General features: G+C 48.4%; 1 protein-coding gene across 2 annotated transcripts in view; it reads left to right on the top strand.

Annotated features, from left to right (window-relative positions):
* The first annotated feature begins 2,096 nt into the window (after nucleotides 1-2,096).
* The window catches only part of GATAD2A (GATA zinc finger domain containing 2A), a 100,966-nt gene continuing 87,810 nt past the window's right edge, over nucleotides 2,097-15,252 (top strand). Inside the window, exon 1 of one of the 2 annotated variants that reach the window (XM_029216320.1) lies at nucleotides 2,097-2,430. The gene's annotated coding sequence lies outside the window, so the exon portion shown is untranslated. The remainder of the gene's footprint in view (nucleotides 2,431-15,252) is intronic. The other variant, XM_029216326.1, reaches the window with a different exon arrangement.

Raw genomic sequence — 15,252 nt, 5'->3', positions numbered from 1 at the left:
TCTCAGCAACTTGCACACTTCTGTGCACAAAGTGGGGGGAGATAAAAGTTTGCCATATTGAATCCTCAGAGTGTTATGGCTCTTCCTCATTGCTGCCTTCTTCACCCCTTCAGTTCAGTGGATGTCTGGTTGCCTGTGAAGGGTATAACTGGGTTCTTCGCAGGTAAATCATGGGAGCAGTTCAGACCAGCTGGGGGAAGACAGAGGTGAAGGCCTCTGATGCCTGGTAGGCCATGGTGGATGCTACAGCAGAGTTTGGTGACTACTTAGTTTTGTCTCGGGACAGGTGGGAAGCAGGACTGCTTCTTGGAAGGGCCCCACTCAGAGAAGAAAAGTGGGACTGAAGAGCCCAACAGGGGACAGAATTAGGAAGGGCCATGGATTTGACCCTTGGGAAAGAGTGGACAGCTGCTTGGAAAAATTCTCCTCAAAACAAACAAACAAACAAAAACAAGGAAGGAGAGCTAAATGGGTAACTTTTCTGGGGCACAGGAGTTAAATGGTTGCCGTTCTTAGGAAAAGAGGAACTCTTCCTGCAACACTCAAACACTGCTTAGAAAAAGCGCAGGGAGCGTAACTCCCTGGCAGTTCTTGACTAAGAAGGGTGAGGGGCCATCAGTTTCCTGCAATTCCTCTCTGGAGAGAGGAGAGGTGTTTTAAATCCCAAATTTCTCCTCTGGTTGGAGGAGGTACATGCAACTTAGAAATTTCCCAAGTTATCTTTAGAAATGAAGGCTAGGGCTTCCCTGGTGGCGCAGTGGTTAAGAATCCGCCTGCCAATGCAGGGGACACGGGTTTGAGCCCTGGTGGGGGAAGATCCCACATGCCGCGGAGCAGCTAAGCCCGTGCGCCGCCACTACTGAGCCTGCGCTCTAGAGCCCGCGAGCCACAATTACTGAGCCTGTGAAGCCCGTGGTCCTAGACCCCGTGCTCTGCAACAAGAGAAGCCACCGCAGTGAGAAGCCCGTGCACCCGCAAGGAAGAGTAGCCCCTGCTCGCTGCAACTAGAGAAAGCCCACGCCGCAAGGAAGACCCAACGCAAACAAAAATTAATTAAATAAATAAATATTAAAAAAAAAAAAGAAACATAGGCCGGGGACATGCAGCCCCCACTGCCCCCCAGGTCAGGGAGGAACAAGGCCAGTGGCTCCCACTAGGGCTCAGAAAACAGGCAGGGTATGTTCTCTAACTACTCTCCAGGAAAGGCAGTGGACCCTGAGCTCCCCAAATTCTCCTTAGTAAAGCGGACAGGGGCCCGAATCCCGTCAAGTCTTCTTTGAACAGAGAGCGGTGGTGGAGGGTGGTCCTGAACATACAAAATCATTCTTTTCCTGGCAATTCTCAGAAAAGTGGGCAGGGCAAGAATAGCTAAAACTCTTCTCAGAAGAGGGGTCAGGGGCAAGATTCCTCAAGGTTTTCCTTAGAACGGGGGCCGGAGGCAAGAAACCCAAGATTCTCCTCAGAAGAGAGTCGAACCCGTGACTCTAGTCAGAAGAGAGCCCAGGGCCAACGAAACCCCTCAGAAACAAGGCCGCGCCGCAGCTCGCCCAGTGTCCTTAGAGCGCGCCTCATGAGGCCCCGCCCACTGCCCGGCGTAACCGCCTCACGCCCGCCGGGCCCAGGCCACCTCTGATGCATTGTGGGTGGGGCGCCCCTGCTGAGCACTGCGGGGAACCCCCTGCCCATCCAGTTGTTGGCCGCCGGGCAGCCCGGCGTAACCCCCCGCCAGTGTCCGAGCGAGCCGGCCACGGATTAACGCGTCCTCATGCCCCACCCCTCGCGGTGTTCCTGCCCTGAAGCTAAAGCCCCGCCCCCGCAGCACCCTGACTGGACCTGAGGCCCGCTACACTCTCCCATTGGCAGGCCGTCTGTCAGTCACCTCATCCCGCCTCCTTGGGCCCGCCCAGGCCCTCAGCCTGATCCCGAGGGCCAGCCGGCCAGCGCGCTCATTGGCCTCCGGCTGCTGTCCGTCATGAGTCTGGCCACGCCCTCTTCGGGGCGCGGATCCCGGGAACCCTGGCTGGACCTCATTGGCCTGCGGCGCCGCCACTCAGTGAGACGCGCCTCAACCCGGAAGTGTGCGAGGCGAAATCTGCCTAGCAACCGGGGAAGCCGGGCTGCGAAGCGGGCAATTTCAGTGTGAGACGGAGCGGCGAGACCGAGCGGCGGCTTCGAGCGCTGTGCGGCGGCTCCTCCCGCCCGGGGTCAGCGCCCCAGCGCGCGCACGCGCACCCCCGCCGCCCGAACGCGCTCCGCGCCACCCGCTCAGTTAGTCCGTCGATAGTCCGTCGTCCTGTCGCCGCGCCGCCGCCACCGCGGGCGCCACCTGAAGGAGCTGCCGCCGCGGAACCCGAGCGGACTGGATACGACCCTGCCACCCGAGGCCGCCCAGGGCCCAACAGCCGCCCGCGGAGGCGCCGAGCAACTTCGGTGAGTGAGGGGCGGGCGCCGCTGGTGGCGGGTCCCCGGCTTCCGGTGTCCCGGGCTTCTCTGGGGCTTCCGCTTCTCTGAGGGGGCCGCTTCCATGCGTGGACCCCCTTGTCTGAGGAGACCTGCTTCCCTAAACCCCGCCTCTCTGATAGGAGCCTCCCTTCCCTGAGGGTGCCCCATCTCTTTGAGGGACCGCCTGCCTCCCTGAGGGGCGCCTTCTCCGAGGGCCCCCGCCTCTTTGAGACTACCCCTCCCAACTTCTCTAAGGGGATCCCTGCTTCTCCGAGGGATTGCTTTTTGAGGGATCCCCTGCGTTTCTGGGACCCCCATGTCTTCCCTGAGGGACCCCAACTTCTCTCAGGGAGATATCCCTGCTTCTAGGGCACCCCTCCCCTCACTTCTCTGGGGGACCCCCACCTCTGCGAGGAGATCCCTGCTTCTCTGAGCTGTTGTCCCACTGTTCTGTGTTCCTTTTTGGCCCTTGCCTTTTTAAGGTGTCCCCCCCTTTTCACAGGTCTCCCTTTCCCCCTACCTTTCTGCGTTGCTCTCCCTGCTTTTCTGTCCCCACTTCTTTGGGTGAGTTCCTCCTTTTCCCAAGTGTCCCCCAACTAATCTGAGGTGTTCCTGCTTCTGTCAGAATCCTTGTTGGAGGTGTTCCCCACTTTTCTGATTTGACCCCACTTTTGATGGGACCCGCTACTTTTTGATGAGTACCTCCATTTTACTGAGGGGGCCCACTACTCTGAAATGCCCATACGTCTGACTGGATCCTTATTTACTTGAGGAAATGTTCCCCACTTTTCCAAAAAAGTTCCCATTCTGGGGGGGACTCCTACTAATCTGTGGATGCTGCAGTGTTTGGAGGGGTCCCTGGCTTCTCCAGAGGTCCTCCCCGTAATACGTGATGTCCCACTTCTGTTAGGCTCCTCACATCTCTGAAATGTGCCTGCACTCTTTCAAGATACCTCCTCTCTGATGGAGGACACAGTGGATTTCTTCACTTCTCTAAAGGGTCCCCCTGAATTCCCAGGGGTTCCCCTTCCACTTGCCTGAGGACATGCCCCCTTTCCTGAGGTTTCCCTCCTGATTTGCTAAGGGAGAAACTCTTCCCTCATTTTTCCTTCGAGCCCTCAACTTCAGGGTTCCCGTATTTCTGTTTGTGGTACCCACTTCTCTCTATTCTGGAAGGAGAGATCAGAAATATACCCCTCCCATCTTCAGTCTTCTTTCTTGCCGGATTAGGAGTATTCTCTGAACTTTTACCTCAGCTTCCAGGGACCTGGAGGAATTTGTGATTGGAAGGGAAATTGGGAGACAGGCAAAAATAATGCTGTTTTCTTTCATCCTTTAAGACCTGCTAGATTTGGGGGAGCAGGAGCTGTTGTCGAAGGACAGTCTTGGTTGCTCCATTTTTGAGTCATGGGGCCACCACAGTGTTGTCAGGCCAGTGTAGAGGCAGGAGGGACAGGGCTGGAGCATTGTACCCCATTATCACACTTTCAGCTTCCTGTCCCATCCCTCAGTCCTCCCTCTGCATAGTATAACTCACCCCCCCAAAAAAAGAAGAAAAAAAAAAAGAGAAGAAAAACGCTCTTTCAGTTCTTCCAGCTGTGTTTTCTCTCCCTAGGCCCTCTGATTTACCCCTTGATCTCCAGTGGATCCTCAATTTGTGGGCCACTCAGGTTTGAAAGGCACAGCAAGAAGCAGGAAATGGGTCACCTTAGATCCAGGAAGGGTGGAAGGGAGGCAAGGAACAGGGGATTTGAATTCATTTCTCTAAGTTTTAGGTGACTTCAGCTTGGCTCAAAGGAAGTTTTTACGTGGCTTTTACAAATCTCATGTGTACCTTTTTTTTTTAATGGCCCACCCTGGATTCCAAGTTCACTCCAGTAGCTAATTTTATCTGTTTTGCCAAACGCAGAGCTCTCTGGAGCCCAAGTAGATGAATGCTGGCATTGAGAGATGGTCCAAAGGACAGGAATGAACTCAGTTTGAAACCTGAGTAACTTGTAACCACTTCGTGTCCATGCACAAGTCTCAGGCTAAAAATGTGGGGAAAATGTTCCTGAAGTGGAGTTCTGAAATATAGGCTGAACTTGGTTGGTTTAGCATTTCAACCAGTTCTTCCCTCTGATTCTGCTAGAACTGCAGTTCACTTTACAAGTTTGACTTAAGACCGTCTCTCTCCTGTTCATTTCCATCTGGGTCTTGCTTAATTTGAGTCCTTTGTGAAGACTCCTGCCGAGGCTATAATTTGAGTTCTAAATCTGTCGGTGGACCATGTGGACACAAGTTTCAACTCGAGCTATTTTCTTCTGTGGAGAAGCGCTTGGAGAGTTTCCTGGGCCCTCTGCTCCTGGGGTAGTCAAGTCCAGGCAGGAAGCTGCTACAGACCTGGTTGCTCCTCTACTGCCTCTTCCTGGTCAGCTTGCCCTGAGGGGAAGAGGAAATTTGGTGGGGAGCTCAGGGCTTAAGGTGTCCTGAGACAGGGCAGAGAAGTGCTGGCACATGTTTATTATTTGAAAATGAAGCCCATAGGACCAGCAAGGTGAGGTGTTAGGGAAGAGGGAACTTTGAAGTCAGAAGGACCTGATTCAGATTCTGGGTCTGTCCTTCCTAGCTGTGTGGCCTCGGATAAGTTATGGCACAAGATCAGCACGTTACTAAATATTTGAGGGGGTCACATCTCTGTGAATGTGTGTAAAGGCGCCTACAAATGGGAAGTGCTTCCTAGATGTGTGAATGAATGAATCTGAGATAACAAACAGGAGGCAGCCAGCACAGCGCCTAGCACATGGTTGGTGTGCAATAGGTTGGTTGTTGTGCTCAGGAGATTATGGTTCTGGTCTGGACTCCCAGACAGGAAGCACTTGACATTTTGCCAAGGCCAAATATGCCCACGGAGCAAAGAGAAAGAAACTCGGAGTGTCTCGTGCAAAACCCACTGCCCATCTGGGTCTAGTAGCGTTTTTCTGTGTTCGGATAGCAGACGTGAGATGGATTTGCTGTGTGACAGGGGTTTGTGTTTGCCTTCGCCTTGCTTTCTCCCTCTGTAAAATGGGGTAATTTGTGAGTTAAGGCCATGGAGATGTATTACTATAATTAGACCACAGGCAAGATAGAAGATTATTACTAGCTTGAATTGTGGGAAGAAAAAGAAGGTGAACCATAAAGGATCACGGCCATATTTTGGGACTGCTTGACTGAGTGATATGCAGCAGTTACCTGATGAGTGATCTCTTCTTACACGTTAGAACCTTGGAAGAAGAACCATTCTTTTAGGGTAATGGATCAGATTTGGGGACAAAAGACTGGAAAAGTGATGTACAAAGGCATTTATTGGCACACAAGAATAGTACATTGAGTGTGTGGCTTAGTGCCCATGAGGAGATCAGGATTCACCTTGAGTTCCCAAGGATTCAGAGAGCTGTGAAGATGCTAACTCAAACTCTGGGGATGGAGGCTGGGGTGGGCAGGACACTTTTTTTTTTTTTTTGAGAGGGTTTTGTCTTAGCAATTAGTGAAAGCCTTAAAATCATGGCTGCTGAGTTGGGTCCAGCCTTTTTCACTTATTCATGTGAGGACAGATGGCACTTGCCCTTGATAGCTAAAACCCGGGTTGCGGGTGAATAGTGGGTGAAAAATCTGAGCTAGGCCCCCACTGCACCGCTTCCAAGTTTGAAGAAAAGGGTTTTTTCCCCTCTCTTGAAATATCCCCTTTCCCTCCCACTGCCCCCCCCCCCCCCCCCCACAGAGTGAATTTACTATTGAAGCCAGGAAATATCTGCCAGTCTTAAATTTCTCTTAATTCTTTTAAGGATATTTATTCCATTATATGGGAAAGGAGCAAAGTTTATTATTTTTAAAATATAAAACATAGGGTAAACAACTTTAAGGGGATTATTATCCCTTTGGAAATTATGATGTCCCTTGTGTGCCACAGACTTCACTCTGGTGGATGGTGGCGCCACCACCAAGTCCCTTTTATCTAACGGGAAGTTTTTTAAACTGTTTTTTGAATTGAAAGATCCTTACAGCAATAAAAAACCCTCGGATAGTTAGAAACAATATTGATCTAGGTACATTTATTAGATGTAATGTAACGTGGTTATCCGTTGGTGGGCAGCTCTAAAAGGTATGTGGGTCGCAACACTGCCTAGCTTCTAACTGGACAATAAACTGTTGATTTATGTAACTGAAATAGCTGGGGAAGTCAGGGTTTCCTTCCTGTTGGAGACAGCACTGGGGGCATTAAATCCCTGTGGGATTTTGATGATAAGAAAGAAGCTGACCTCCCTCGGAAATGGGGAATAACTACCGTATGGAGTCGTTCCATCTAAATGAATGGATGTTGTTATTTTGAATTTCTAGTATTAATTTTGGCTTTATCCTCTCTGCAACCTGGCTGCCTTTGTTTACACTGGTGCATTGTTTGAATATGAATTTATCCCTCCAAACTGTCCTATAAGGGACGTTTAAACACTCAAGTAAGGGCTTAACTTGGCACAAGTTTTCCTGTGTGGCCATAAGGTAGGGTTTTTTTGTTTTTTAATACAACTAAAATTGGATTGAAAAATAGAAAGTGTTAGATTTTCTGGCTCATGTAACTTCCTATGCCAGCAAATAATTCAGCAATAAATGTGTGCCAGTGATGTGCTAGGCATACCATGCTGGGTGCTGGGGGCCTAGCAGTGAGCTGGGCCCCCAGGGACAGATGCAGTCAGCCCTCAAGGATCTTAACATCCCAGTCACAGACAAGTAAACAAATGAATGAAAGAATATCTCAGGGCTTCTTTGGGCATATTCCTGGATGTTGGGAGTTTGGGGTGGAGTTTCTTGGAGGTTTGGAAGTGAAACCTTACTACCCTTCTAATTTCCTCACTGGACTCCTTGCTTCTGTTTCCTCCTTCTGAAAGGAAGCAGAAATTATGGTGTTTTCCCGGTTGATTGTTGGCTTTTGGCACTAGTTGATCCAGGATGACTGTGGCTGTAGTCTTGGAGAAACAAAAGAGAGTCTGGAATGGTTATTGCCAGGAGCATTTTCAGCTTTACTTTTCTTGAAGTTGGTAGCAGTATGTTTTTGGAATCCTGTGGCATTTCTTCATGGCAGTGCATATTATGCAAAGAGGTAAACAGCTATTAAAGCCCTTCTTGCCTTGTTTTAAATCTTAAAAAAAAAAAAATCAGACAAGGGTAGTGCTTGGCTGTCGTTTATGGCATAGGAAAAGTGAGATTTCAAATAGGTGGACTGCTTTGTCATGTATTAGTAGGTTCTTGGTGCACAGAGTTCCCTCTGCCCTAGGGTTCCCTCTTGTATTGGGACTGGGGAAGCACTATTTTGATCTTCCTATGTTGTGGCCCGGATTTGATGTTAGTCCACATAGATCAATTATGTGACAGGTGCTTTTCTTAAGTAGGTGTATTTTTGAGGGGTGGAGCCAGAGAGCCGGGGTGGATATTCATTCAGGGCCCAGGGCCCAGCAGGGGAGAGAGAGCATATTACAAGGAGAGTTTCTGGTAGTCTGTCTTCTTTTCCTTTCCCTTCACCCAAGTACTGACTCATGAGGTGAAGAGGAAGGCCCAGGCCGGAAGTGGGCGTGGACAAGCAATGCAACTGTGCACAGGACCAGACTCCCACCTCTGGGCTCTGTTGCCCTTGGGAAGTGGATGCTTGCTCTCTCTTCATTTCCTGTTCCCCACACTCCAGGCTGAGTTCTTGGGCTCCAATTTGAGCGTAGAAAACGTGTTCAGGTTATCACTTTTTGCTCAGTAAGCTGCTTTGTCAGAACTGGGAGCCACCAGTGGACCTGCACCTAGCAGTTCTAGGGGCTCAGCTAATGTACCCACAAACTCAGGACTATCTGGCAGGGTGGTTAACAGGATGGTTTCCTATTGCATTATCACAGTGTTCCCTGCAGGAGCTTGCCTGCAGAGGGCTGCTCTGGAGATGTGTATAGAACTAAAGGAAGCAGACAGTAGATAGATCCTTCTGCAAGAGTGTGCTCTTGAAGAATTAATTTGTCTTTGTTGCTTTGTAAAAGTGCCCTGTGTGCAGTAGAAACTTTGGAGCCAGAAAGCCAGATTCTGCCACTTGCTGGCTCTGTGACCTCAGGAAGGTGGCCTAACCGCAAGTGGCCTAACCTCTTTGAGCCTCAGTTTCTTCATTTGTTGGGTGGGGATGGTAAGCACGAAGCAAGCAGCTGGATTGTTGTAGGTGCCTAGTAAAGGTAGTTGTTAGCAGAATCATACCAAGGCTGACTATTCCTCTTGAGGTTGGCCCCCAAGTTTGGATAGCTATCTATGGCAGTTAATACTGCCCAAGAGCAAACCAGTCCATGTTGGGGCCACAGGCTGCTGCGTATGACTGAGGGCTGATGATCTAGAGGTTCCTGGATTGGCTGATTTTTGACAGTGGGTTCCCTTAGTTCATCATAGCCTTACACTGCTGCTGCTGCCGCCGCCACCGCACCACCTTGGTGTACCATATGGACTTGCAGTGCCTCCTGAAGCATGACAGGGTAACTAGGAAAAAGGCTCAAACCTACACTCTATGTGGCTATAGTATGTTGTAGGAAAAGCCTTACTTTTGAGTGTGATGGAAATATTCATTTAACTTGCTAAGAGTCAGGCACCTGGCTGGACACAGGAGCTCATATGCTACTAGGAAAAAACAAGTTCATGAACTGATAACTGCAGCAAAATGCTGCAGTTGGATTGTGGAAGGAGAGCCTGCAAAGGAAGGGGCGATGGGGAGGGCTGCTTTTTAGGTGGCTACTCATTCCCAGGAGAGGAACAGCATGGGCACCGTCAGGGACCTGGAGGTAAAGAAACAATCTGGTGAGTTCCCTTGACCTGAGGAGGTTATGCTCATCTAAAAATCAGAGTTTGAACTGATCACCTTTGGCAAGAAAAGCCCAAAGTTACCTTCAAAGGTAGAGAGTCTTATAAAATGTGCCATAGTAGGATTCAAGATTGAACTCTAAAATAATATTTAAATTGAGCTCTGAATAAGTATTTTCAATCAGAAACCAATGATGGCCAGTGAAATCAGACCATGCAGACTCTATTTATAATAGTATGCAGTCTACATGGAGTTTCAGGAGGACAGATAATGGGGGCTGCTTCTGAATTTTTTTCCTTTGAGAATTGTCATTTAAGCTGGTCTAAAACTCAATACAGCAGAACAGTTTTGTTTTGGCTGCGTTGGGTCTTCGTTGCTGCGCACAGGCTTTCTTTGCTCTCTGTGGCAAGTGGGGGCTACTCTTCGTTGCAGTGCACGGGCTTCTTATTGCGGTGGCTTCTCTTGTTGCAGAGCATGGGCTCTAGGCGCGTGGGCTTCAGTAGTTGCAGCACGCGAGCTCAGTAGTTGTGGTGCACGGGCTTAGTTGCTCCGCGGCATATGGGATCTTCCCGGGCCAGGGATCGAACCCGTGTCCCCTGCATTGGCAGGCGGATTCTTAACCACTGTGCCACTAGGGAAGTCCCCAGAACAGTTTTTTAACTTGCATGACATTTTCAAGGTTTAGGCTTTATATTTATACTTAACCTCTTAAAGTATCTCTATTGAAGGTTGATTTTTGACCCAAATTTGAAAAAAAGATTTTACTGCTCCCAAACCAGGAGTTGGTAAAATTATAGGCCTGACTAGGTCAACATGCAAGAGGACATGGTGTTTGTTATCAAGCTGTGAAGGAAAAAACTAGAAAGACCCGCCTCCTGAATTTCCTATAGTGAAATGCTGGGCACCAGTGGAGGAGGGGAGTATTCATCCTATTAGGAAAACTTTGGGGAGGAATGTTTTCCTCTTTCCTATGTTAGGTTGGAAGATCTGCCACTTAATAACTGGGGAGGGGGGTGTGAACTGGATACCAAGTTTTTAAAACATGTTTTTCTTCATGTCTAAACCAAGGATGTTTATTAGCAGGCCACTGATGTGATTAATACTCTTTCTTTGTTAAGCAGGTTTGAATAGGTTGATCTCTAGACTTAAGACTGTCATATAGCATTTTTTTTTTTCTGGTAGTTTTCTGATTTTTTTTCCTGTTAATTCTTTAATTCATAGAAAACATGGTTCACTTACTAACTTTTCAAAGACTTAAAATTGACCTAAATTAGATATGCATATTTTTTTTTTGTAAGCCATATATAGACACAAAAGAGATATTCCTTGCCAACTGGTGACACATGCAGATGAAGACAGAGTGGGAGATACACTTCCGGTTCACAATGATACTTCTGAGCAGTTTGTATTTAACCCTTTAGGGAAGCATTTGTGCTCAGAGCCCTGTAACAGTGGGATATCGTCAGGGCCACACAGAGACTAACTGCAGATGGAGCCTGAACTCCATGTTGCATCTACACTAAGCGTTCAGAATTGTGGTTAGAAACGACACTCAAAACAAACACATGTTGACAAAGTGGCTCATCTCTAGAGAGCTGTGCTTCAGAGAGCTTTTCTGCATACACGACAGGGATGGGGCAGATGGGTGCTTATCTGTCTCCCACAAACTCCTAATCTAGTGTAAAAGTGTTGTGATTTAAAAAATGACATTTGTTGTAGAAGCTGTAATGTGTTGGGAGTATTGTATTTTTCATAAAGCATAGTCCCTTTAACTATTTTCTGGTCCTTGAAAAAAGTACCAAAAATATCAAAGTACTAGGGAAATCAAATTCACATAGAAATGAATCTTTTCCTTTCCTTTCCCAACCAATTGCTTTGCAATCTCACCATCTGAGAGTGAATTTGGGGTGAAATAAGAAACTTTAAAATAATCCTCTTAGAGATTGTGGTTATATTGTCCCTAAACTCAATGAAAATAGTTTTAGACTTTAGAGTACTAAAAGTGCAAAGTGTGGAAAGTAGTGCTCTTTTTCATAAAGGTACTTTTTTTTTTAAACTTGGTACACTTTTGTAAATTAATTAATTAATTTATATTTTAAATTTTTGGCTGCACTGGGTCTTTGTTGCTGTGCGCGGGCTTTCTCTAGCTGCGGTGCACGGGCTTCTCATTGTGGTGGCTTCTCTTGTTGAGGAGCACGGGCTCTAGGTGCACGGGCTTCAGCAGTTGTGGCTTGTGAGCTCTAGAGCGCAGGCTCAGTAGTTGTGGCACACAGGCATAGTTCCTCCGCGGCACGTGGGAATCTTCCCGGGCCAGCGCTCGAACCCATGTCCCCTGCATTGGCATGCGGATTCTTAACCACTGTGCCAGCAGGGAAGTCCGAAACTTGGTACACTTTTGAATGAACAACCTGTTTATTCTTTGGAAAGCTTCTCAGAAAACAAGAGGGAGCCTAGTGTCACTGTTTGATAGCAGTAATCTAAAAATTGGTTAAAGTCTACATAACTAGGTCTGCTTAGCTTGTGAATTGAAGTGGTCCACAGTTCATTCCGTGTTCTGAGAGAGAAAGCCACCTAGAAAGTTTAAAGGTTAATGAATCCATCCCTTTGCAGCCCTGTCTGCCCCAAAGCCCTCACACTCCAGGAGTAGCCAGCTCTGGCCCTTGCCTGTGCTGTTCTGGATGCCTGGGATGTTCATCCATTAAGAGCTAGCTCAAATGTCACATCCATAAAGATCTCCCAGACCCCTCTCCAGGGAGGGGAGCAGCCTCTTCCTTTGTGATTCCTGTCTTTTCTATGAATGCATTTTCTGCATTGAAAGCATTCTATGTCTTTCTGTGCCACCAGCCTGTGAACTTCTGGAGCTGGTGCCTACAGGCTCCCCAGCCTACAAAACCCTTGTGATGAGAGGTCTCTTAGACGGTTCTTGTTGACCGGTGTTTATAATGTAGGATATCTTAAATTTTGTCCACCAGGAACTTTAAAGACATTTTCTGATTAAAACCCCAAAAGTACAGTACCTTAAACATTTAGTAGGTGATGCTATTCCTTTTCAGTCGGTTACACACTATTGTTGAGCCTTTGACCAATTTCTACTTTATAAAAGGGGACACGAACGTGGATTTGGCCCAAATTTCTTTTCTTCAGTCCCTTTGTTGTACAGGAATTAGCTCAGTTGGTTTTTGGAAGTTTATCTAATAGTACATTAGAAAGATAATTAGAATATTTCTGCAGTGGTTAGGGTGGAAGGAGGCTTGGCTATTATTAGCAAGGATCTGGTCTGAAGGATATGAAGTGAATTCGGCAGAAATTTTTGTTTAACTTAATAACAGAAGTGTTTTTAGAGTATCATGTTAACTGGTACCCATAACTATTAATTGACTGCCTTGTTCTTAGGGCAGAGGGGAAAAACTTCAGGAGAAACATGGTTCTAGCCCTAGTTGTCTCTTAAATTAGGGTTTCTTCAGTTTTAGAATGGCATCTGAAGGTGATTGCATCATATTTCATAATCACCCAGCTGAACTATTTGCTGTTTAGTCCAGTACTATAGGCACAAGGTCTTTAGGCCAAGCAGTCTCAGCATTCACCCGCCTGAGCATCTGGTACCCCAAACAGGTCTGGATTCACTATCACTTTTTCCATCTACACACTTGGCCCTTTCTTCCTATCACAGAAGTAAACTCTATTTCACCCTTTCCCAGCTGGAGAAGTTGGCACTGTCCCCTGGAGCAGCCCACCTGTCAGCAGTGCACACCTCAGTCCATAGGGGTGTGTCATTAATATGTCACAGCTGATGCCTCCCTCTTTATTTTTTTTAATAAATTTATTTATTTATTTTTGGCTGCGTTGGGTCTTAATTGCTACGCGCGGGCTTTCTCTAGTTGCGAAGAGTGGTGGCTTCTCTTGTTGCGGAGTGCGGGCTTCTCACTGTGGTGGCTTCTCTTGTTGCAGAGCATGGGCTCTAGGGGAGCTGGCTTCAGTAGTTGTGGCGTGCGGGCTCAGTAGTCATGGCTTGCGGGCTCTAGAGCACAGGCTCACATGTGGCGCATGGGCTTAGTTGCTCTGCGGCATGTGGGATCTTCCCGGACCAGGGCTCGAACCCGTGTCCCCTGCATTGGCAGGCAGATTCTTAACCACTGCACCACCAGGGAAGTCCCCTGCCTCCCTCTTTAAAACAGGATGGTTGTCACCTTGGTGACTCGTACGGGGGTTTGCCAGCTCAGATTCTGGAATCCCTGTGTCAATCTCAAGTCTTGGGTCTCCCACCTGACCACACTTTGCTCTGTTTATAGTTAATTAAGTTGGCATTAATTGAGAGCCAGGTGAGGAGCAGTGAGGTAATATTTTGCTTATATTGCTTTAATGTGCATCATCTGATTAATCGTCGAGTAAAGCAGTTCTCAAAATAAACAGCTGCCGAATTAGAGTGAAAATCATTTGCTTTAAACTATCTTTGCATATGGGATTAGGGAGTTTCCTGCATTCCTATACCAAGTTACCTGTTTAAGAATAAACTGTTTTTGTTTGGTTTTTGAATTTGAACATTCGAATTTCTTAGTAGCAAAGCAAAGTGCTGACAAATCTGGGTCAGGGAAGGTGTTTGGGGGTCAACAACTTGTATTTTGTATCATTTTTAGTTTAAGGAATGCTTCTTTTTTGGCCCTGGGGAAGTTGTGCCAGACGTTGGCATTAAGCCCTTGGAAGATTTTGGGGGTAGGATTGATTGGGGGTGGAATCAACAACAAAAAGTTGCCAATTAGGTGAGGAACTCAACACAATTAAAATGGGCTTTTTTTAACTTCTTATTGTGGTGGGGGCACATAGCAGAAAATTTTACTTGTAAAACTTATTCTGCATTAAGTGTTTTTAAAGTTTGGGGTCAAGGCTAACAGTGGGTTAGAATTACATTGATTCTTTTTAAAAAATGAAATAGAAAATATCAGTACATTGCAAGGTATGTTTGGTGAAACTTTTGTTTCACTTGTATTAGGATATGTTATCTAGGTGTCTCATCATGAATTATTTGTTTTAACGCTGTAAAAAGAACATGGAAAGGGCCTTTTCTGGTGATTCTTCAGAACCTAATCTTGATATTGAGAGCTTCTTGTGATACTAGATATTTTATTTTCCCTATTAAAACTGTGTTTGTTTTATGTAGTCGAACATCTCCAAAGCCCATCCTCTCTCAGGTTAGACTGTTTCCCGTGTTTCCTCCAAGTCACTGGAGAGGGAAGGGTGCAGATTTGCTTTCTTGGGGGGTTTCACCTTCTCCCAGAGGTACGGGGGCAGATTGGGAGGTAACTGGAGAGGGAGAGCAGTCATCCCTGAAGTGTCTTTGAAGTGGGTGGGTCTGGAGCTTACTTTGTAGAACTCTCTTTACTGCGCTGTAAGAATTACGGTTTCGCCTATCCCCTGGAGGGGAACTTCTGTGTGACGACCCCGCCGGGGGTAGCATTCTAACCTTGGTTTTCAGAAGCAGTTGCCTGAGGTCTCGCAGCTCAGTTGGAGCGAGGTCAGCAGTGAGCGCCTCGTGAGTCAGCCCTGGGCGCGGCCCGCCCGGCTCTGCCGCGGGTGAGCTGGCGACGACCCCCCTAACCCTGCGGCAGGAGCCCGCCCGAGCCCTCGTGGGAAACCGGCGCGCGGGGCCGGGCGTCCAGTGGAGTGCGGCCAGGAGGGGCGGTGCTTCCGGGGCGGTGTCGGTCTGCCTGACCCCGCCCACCACTATCAGGCCCCGCCCCAACCGGCTGGCCCCGCCCATCCGGGCGCGGGCGGGCGGCGTCGCCTTTAAGAGCTCCCCGGTGTTTTGGGGGCCGCGGGCCGGGCGCGCTGACCTGGTGCGCATGTCCCGGGCGGTGACGCCGGCGCCGGGCTCCATGTGTGCGGCCGAGGGGCGCATTATCTGGCCGGCGGCGCGGGCGGGCGGGCGGACCGGCGGAGCGAGCGCCGCGGGCCCGGGCGGCCCCACAGGCGGAGCGAGCGCGCGC

The sequence above is a fragment of the Monodon monoceros genome, unplaced genomic scaffold, assembly GCF_005190385.1.
Source record: "Monodon monoceros isolate NGI ecotype Baffin Bay Population unplaced genomic scaffold, NGI_Narwhal_1 Super_Scaffold_12, whole genome shotgun sequence".
NCBI classification, from domain to species: domain Eukaryota; kingdom Metazoa; phylum Chordata; class Mammalia; order Artiodactyla; family Monodontidae; genus Monodon; species Monodon monoceros.
Note: the sequence above shows the minus strand (reverse complement) of the source record. Positions and strands in the feature narration are given on the sequence as shown.